General features: G+C 49.1%; 1 long non-coding RNA gene across 1 annotated transcript; it reads left to right on the forward strand.

The window, feature by feature from the left end:
* Positions 1-2,521: 2,521 nt before the first annotated feature.
* On the forward strand, positions 2,522-7,392 carry LOC134928759 (uncharacterized). Its single transcript, XR_010177988.1, has 3 exons — positions 2,522-3,515; positions 6,549-6,762; positions 6,995-7,392. It is a non-coding gene; the product is annotated as an uncharacterized LOC134928759 (long non-coding RNA).
* Positions 7,393-7,592: the final 200 nt, after the last annotated feature.

Genomic DNA, 7,592 nt, shown 5'->3' on the forward strand with positions numbered 1-7,592 from the left:
CCCTCCCGCATTCAGCGGGAGGCTCCCGTTTTTTAATTGAGCCTCCCGCTGCCAAATGTTCCGGATCCTTCCGGTTTTCATATGTACTCCGTGGTAAAGTACATACGCTAGTCCAAAAGTGCCAGGGGCGGAGCCTGCACAAGTAAGTGACAGCATGCAGCCTGCTGTAGTCACGGTGGGAGGCGGGACTTTGCGCTTTGATTGATTGAAGTAGCGGTGCGCAAAGGAGAGGATGGGAGCGGGGCTCTAGCGTATGAGTGAAAGCGCTGCCGGGTATGTTAGGGGGGGGGGGGGCATGGCTTGCTGTAGCTGTGTGTGGGAGCCGAAGTGAGAGAGAGACAGGCAGAAGGAGGAGACCAGCGGGAGGGGAGCAGCGGAGGGCAGAATGGCAGAGCGGTTCCCGGCTGCTAGAGAGGATAAAGAGGGGAGGCCTTCCCAGTAAGTGGTGACAGTGGTCTCAGACAGCCCCTGGGACTCATGTGAGGGTGCTAAGGGGGGAGTGGCTTCCCCTGGTCACATGGTGCTACAGATATGTTGAATATGGTGACCTATGTATTCCATGCTCTCTGTGCAGTGGGCGCAGGTGAAGTGTCATGTGTTTCCTGGGCTATATTACACCACAGTCCCCTGGTGTCCTGTGTGTTATTCATCATGGGTCACCCATTCCACAGCTGGGGAAGTGCCTGGTCGCGGCAGTGCAGGCTGGGCTGGTAAGTGAGCAGCTCTGGGAGTACTTCTGTGGTATAATGGTTTAGTTTTCATCTATCCATAATACTGGCCTGCCCTCCTGCATTTAGCGGGAGGCTCACATTTTTTTATTGAGCCTCCCCCTGCTCCACAAATCTTGTGTGGATTGCGCACATGCCAGTCTGAAAGTCCCGGGGGCCAAGCCTGCATGTGCAATGTCCTATCGCATGAGGTTGTGTTAAATTCTGGCCACCGTGGAGTTGTGGATAGTGTTGGCCATACAGCAGTGCACACAGAGGCTGAGCGGAAGTGTGCACGGGCAGAGGTGGCAGTATCGGTGGTCTCTTTACCCCACCATGGTAAATGTTCTGTAAAATGTAAGGAAATGGCTAAACTTGGCTAGGGCATTGCAGGGGAAAGGGAACAAACTGGGTAGGGTACAAGTGTGAAATAATATGCACAGTCAGCAGGGTACATAGGGTGATATAATAGGTATATAGTGAGTAGGGTACGCAGGGTGATATAATATGTATATAGGTGGTCATTCGGAGTCGATCGCTCGCTATCAGTTTTTAGCAGCCGTGCAAACGCTATGCCGCCTCCCACTGGGAGTGCATTTTAGCTTAGCAGAAGTGCGAACGAAAGGATCGCAGAGCGGCTACAAAATAATTTTGTGCAGTTTCAGAATAGCTTCAGATCTACTCAGCGCTTGCGATCACTTCAGACTGTTCAGTTCCTGTTTTGGCGTCATGAACATGCCCTGCGTTCATCCAGCCACGCCGGCGTTTTTCCTGGCACGCCTGCGTTTTTTCGAACACTCCCTGAAAACGTCCAGTTGACACCCAGAAACGCCCACTTCATGTCAATCACTCTGCGGCCACAAGGTCTAGCGAAGCTTTTCAGTCTTATAGGCCCTACACACTGGCCGATTTTCTGAAAGATATGAACGATCTCGTTCATAAATGAACGAGAACTCGTTCATATCTTTCAGTGTGGAGACTCCAGCGATGAACAATGTGCGGCCCCGCGCTCGTTCATCGCTGATCTCCCGTCGGCTGTGCATGCAGGCCAATATGGACGATCTCGTCTATATTTGCCTGCACTTCAATGCAGCCGCGTGACGGGGGGAGTGAAGAAACTTCACTCCCCCCGTCACTGCCCCCCCCCCGCCTGGTCGCTCGTCGGCCGTATCCGCCGTCGGGCAGCTCGGCGGCGGGTCGGCCAGTGAGTAGGGCCCCTTACTGCTGGCCGCAGAGTGATTGACATGAAGTGGGCGTTTCTGGGTGTCAACTGGCCGTTTTCAGGGAGTGTTCGAAAAAACGCAGGCGTACGCATGTGCAGAAGTGCCGTTTTTTTGCATCACCGCTGCGCAGCTAACATTTTCTGCTAGCGATCAACTCGGAATGACCCCCATAGTGAGTCGAGTACAGAGAGTATATACAATATTAGTGTGTGCATACTATATCCATACCTCCCAACATGACCCTCTCCAGGAGGGACACAATGCTCTGCTTCTGGACTTTTTTCTTAATTTGTGATTGCCAGCACCTGTTTTGAACAGGTAAATGAATAAAGAAAGGTGTTTCAGCACAGGTGAGGGCAATCATAAATTAAGAGGGAAGTCCAGGAGCAGAGCATTCTGTCCCTCCTGGAGAGGGTCATGTTGGGAGGTATGCTATATCACCCTCTGTGGTATGCAGCTCTTCACACTATAGTTTTCACCTGCCACTGCAGGAAAGACTCCTGAGTGGAAATAGATACGCCCATGGGTGGAGATAGACATGCCCCTTTGGGCGGAACATGACACGCACCCTCAACGACGCTCCTATAATCTCCCTGAAACTACTTTTCAAAAGTAGGCAAGTATGCTGCAACTCCCATCCTGTTATTGTGAGGCAGCCAGCTTGCAGAGATGCAGGCTCCAGGCTATGCTTGTGAAATTGGATTAGGCTCATTAGGAGCAGTGATTTGAACCCTTTCCTGCATAACCCTGGACATTATCATGCTACTAAATGCAGCATCATGGGGAGCCGGCCGGCTGGAGATCAGATCATTCACAGCTTGACATAGAACATGACTGGTCCCCCAGGAAGATCCTGTGTGCTGGAGATTATCCGTGTAACCCCGTTACTGCAGCTGCTGACTCACACTCAGCGTCTCCGTTACCCCATCACTGAGTATCTGGTCAGAGCTTCCTGCGCCCCTCGCTGACCCCGGCACATCCTGAGTGGACCAGCCTGGGATGTAGTCAGTTGTGTAACAGGAGGAAGGAGGGGCCCATCCCTGGAGCATGGAGGGTGGTACCAGGAGTGATCTGCCTCATTGTATTCCTCAAGCAATGGGTCAGCACCTTCAGTCCTCTGGAACTTATTCTGCGCTTGGAATTTCATCTTCTGCTTGAACGCAGAACAGGATATTTTTGTTCTACGCAGGTGAAACTTGCTGGAGTTCAACGCTGGATACCCCAGGTTCCGTTGTACATTACACCTCTTGTGATGCAGGGTGGTAGCTCACCCTCTGATCAGCATATCGCTGTAGTGCCCAGGGTCTGGAAGGTTTCGGGTCGCAAGCTGTAAGGAGCCCCCTCCCGGTATTCCCTGACCCTGTCTGGAATGCACTGAGGATGTTGGGGTGCAGGCTGACTAACATGAATGGATCTGTGGAGGACACCCAGATGGAGACGGGTGACATTAATCGGGTAATGAGGAGCTTGGAAACTGGGACGGACCTCACCCTCTTTTACCAGAAGAAGTCCCAGCGGCCGGAGAGGAGAACCTCCCAGGTGAAGCTGCACACCAGGCAAGTCATGATTCAGAACCCCGGAGAAAGTAAGTAATCCAGGTCTTCACAGGGGTTGAGAACGAAATGACAATCCGACATAGGGTGTTTATTTATTTACAGTTTCTTATATATCGCAGCAGGGACGTAGTTATGTGACCACCGAGCCTGCAGCATGGCGAGCGCCGGGATCCCGACCGACGGCAATAGGGTACACACCCAGCGCAGCATATTCCGTTGCGCTTTACAATTGAAACAACAGGAATAGAACAAAAGGGGTAAATACAGACATAGAGGTAGGAGGGCCCTGCTCGCAAGCTTACACTCTGTAGGGAAATGGGCATTAATAATACACAAGGATAGATGCTAACTATTGCATAATGGTCCACCAGATTGCTAGGTTCTTAATGGGCTGTATGATATGATCACCCAGGAATTTAGGCCTGGGGTCAGGAGGGTGTGAGAGTAAAGAAAAACTGAATATGTGAGGTTATGTGTGGACTATACAGATGTCATTAGATAGGAGACATTGAAGGTTATGTGTGGACTATACAGATGTAATTAGATAGGAGACATTGAAGGTTATGTGTGGACTATACAGATGTCATTAGATAGGAGACATTGAAAGTTATGTGTGGACTATACAGATGTAATTAGATAGGAGACATTGAAGGTTATGTGTGGACTATACAGATGTCATTAGATAGGAGACATTGAAGGTTATGTGTGGACTATACAGATGTAATTAGATAGGAGACATTGAAAGTTATGTGTGGACTATACAGATGTAATTAGATAGGAGACATTGAAGGTTATGTGTGGACTATACAGATGTAATTAGATAGGAGACATTGAAGGTTATGTGTGGACTATACAGATGTCATTAGATAGGAGACATTGAAGGTTATGTGTGAACTATACAGATGTCATTAGATAGGAGACATTGAAGGTTATGTGTGGACTATACAGATGTCATTAGATAGGAGACATTGAAGGTTATGTGTGGACTATACAGATGTCATTAGATAGGAGACATTGAAGGTTATGTGTGGACTATACAGATGTCATTAGATAGGAGACATTGAAGGTTATGTGTGGACTATACAGATGTCATTAGATAGGAGACATTGAAGGTTATGTGTGGACTATACAGATGTCATTAGATAGGAGACATTGAAGGTTATGTGTGGACTATACAGATGTAATTAGATAGGAGACATTGAAGGTTATGTGTGGACTATACAGATGTCATTAGATAGGAGACATTGAAGGTTATGTGTGGACTATACAGATGTAATTAGATAGGAGACATTGAAGGTTATGTGTGGACTATACAGATGTCATTAGATAGGAGACATTGAAGGTTATGTGTGGACTATACAGATGTAATTAGATAGGAGACATTGAAGGTTATGTGTGGACTATACAGATGTCATTAGATAGGAGACATTGAAGGTTATGTGTGGACTATACAGATGTCATTAGATAGGAGACATTGAAGGTTATGTGTGGACTATACAGATGTAATTAGATAGGAGACATTGAAGGTTATGTGTGGACTATACAGATGTCATTAGATAGGAGACATTGAAGGTTATGTGGGTGCAGTGGCGACGATAAGGGAAGGGAGCGGGTACAAATTGCCCGGGGGTCCGCTACCACCTACCCCCAGCGTACCTGTGCTGTGGCCAGCGGTGACGGCACCATCTCACCGGTGATCTCTTTGGGAAGATGACGTTGTACATAGAAAGCAAAGACTATGGCCGTGTGCCAGAATCTTTGCTCTCTAGTGGCCAGCGTCATCTTCCTAAACATCACTGGCGCTGGTCGGGGGGGAGGAAGGACCCACTTCCTGTTCAAATAAAGTAGGTGCCCTTCCCTGCGACACCCCCCTCCCCCCACCTATGCTAATAGGTTTGGAGACTAGAGGTGAGTCTTATTACGTGGGAGGCATTCCAAGGGAGGGGGGGGTGCAGCCCCCCGAAAAAGTCCTTTCATTTTGAGTGGGAACAAGTAATACGTGTGGCTGAGAGACGCAGATCTTGTGCAGAGCGGAGAGGTCGGGTAGGGAGATATTATGAGATGAGTGAAGAGATGTAGGTTGGTGTAGTTTAGTAAATGGCCTTGTGTGTGAGTAAAAGTATTTTATATTGAATACGGTAGAATACCGGTAACCAATGGAGGGACTGACAGAGTGGATCTGCAGATGATGAACGTCTAGCGAGGAAGATTAGCCTCTCAGCTGCATTCAGAATGGATTGTAGTGGTGAGAGCCTATGTTTGGGAAGACCAGTCAGGAGACTATTACAATAATCTATGCGGGAGATAATGAGAGCGTGGATCAGAGTGTTAGCTGTGTCTTGTATAAGATATGGTCGTATTTTGGATATGTTTTTTAGATGCATGTAACATGACTGAGACAGAGTGAATGTGGGGAGGAAAGGACAGATCAGAGTCAGGGATGACACCTGGGCAGCGAGCTTGTGGGGTAGGGATGATTGTTGATTGTCCCCTCCACACACACACATACCATAACCCTCCCTTGTGGGTGCCTAACCCTATCCCTCCCCGCTGCCTAACCCTATCCCTCCCCGCTGCCTAAACCTAATCCTCCCGGCTTGATACCTAACCCTAACCTCCCATTCTATGTGCCTAAACCCATGCCCCCAAATCAGTACAGGGGAGAGGGCGCCAAAACATACCCTTGCTCCGGGCACCATGGCACCTAGCTACACCTCTGCGCCCATGACGTGATTTGCATTAGAGTACCCACGTCACCTACAGTATACGAAGTGCAGGCGGCCATGTTGTTGTGGCCCAGCCTGTAACAGGGCTATGAGGTGATGGCAGGAATACAAGGTGTAGTGAGAGGAGTCACTAGACTTATAGCTATAACTGATGTCTGCATCCTTGCTGTGTGGGAGGGCGCAGGGCCCGTGCTGCTCATGCTTTGTCATCGGTACATTGCGCACTTTATGTCATTGCGACGGGACATGACTCAGGCCCCTGTGCGGAGAATGTGATGCATTATCTATTATGTATCACGTGCCGTGTCTGATACTCTCACATATCTGCCCTCACAGGTTCACACTCATCACAAGAGGAAGGACCACAAGCCTGTCCCTCTAAAGGTCCCTGAGAGCTTCCCGAAAGATCCGGGCCTGAGCAAGATCCCGCGGGAGACCCTGGAGCTGTTTGCCGTGCTGTGCATAGAGACCAGTCACTATGTTTCCTTTGTGAAGTACGGCGCAGGGACAGACAGCTGGATATTCTTTGACAGCATGGCCGACCGATTTGGTGAGGATGAGCGGTGGAAGGTTCGGTCAGCTCAGCACGTGTGACTAAGGGGGAGATGTAGCGAAGCTTGGAGAGAGATAAAGAACCAACCAATCAGCTCCTGTCATTTCTCCCTCACAGCCTGTCACATGACCGTTATGAGCTGAGTGGTTGGTTTTCTCACCAGGCTTTGATAAATCTCCCCCCTTAGCCTCTAAGTCCTCTTACGGTGTCCGGCATTTCATTCTTGCAGGTAGTGAGAACGGGTACAACATACCCCGGGTCAGCTGTTGCCCAGAGGTGGCCACTTACCTGTCTTCTCTGCTGGAAGAACTCGTCAGCCAGAACCCGCGTGAGATGAAAGGCGTGGCTAAGCGGCTCTTCTGTGACGTCTACATGTACATGTATCAGAGCAAGAGGATGGCCCTCTACAAGTGAGAGATAGAAACGCTGAGTATCGCATTTAGCAGGATACCTGGCCGCCTTTTCCCATGGTCCTGTGACCTGTATGCCGGACATATATCTGGGATAAACTGGCAGCATCGGACTCCATGTGGAATTATACCAGAAGGAGGTCACCCCTCCATTACTCAGAGGGGGGGTAAATTTACTAAGATGGGAGTTCTATTCAAGATGGGATGTTGCCTATAGCAACCAATCAGATTCTATTTCTTATTTATCTAGCACCTTCTAGAAGATAATACCTGGAATCTGATTGGTTGCTATGGGCAACATCCCATCTTATATAGAACTCCCATCTTAGTAAATTTACCCCAGGATGTCTAATCCCCCATCTTCATGTCCCGGACTGAGCCAAGTGTGACTGTGACGTGTAACGGGATGCAGTGAAG

Source organism: Pseudophryne corroboree, chromosome 5 (genome assembly GCF_028390025.1).
Source record: "Pseudophryne corroboree isolate aPseCor3 chromosome 5, aPseCor3.hap2, whole genome shotgun sequence".
Lineage (NCBI taxonomy): Eukaryota > Metazoa > Chordata > Amphibia > Anura > Myobatrachidae > Pseudophryne > Pseudophryne corroboree.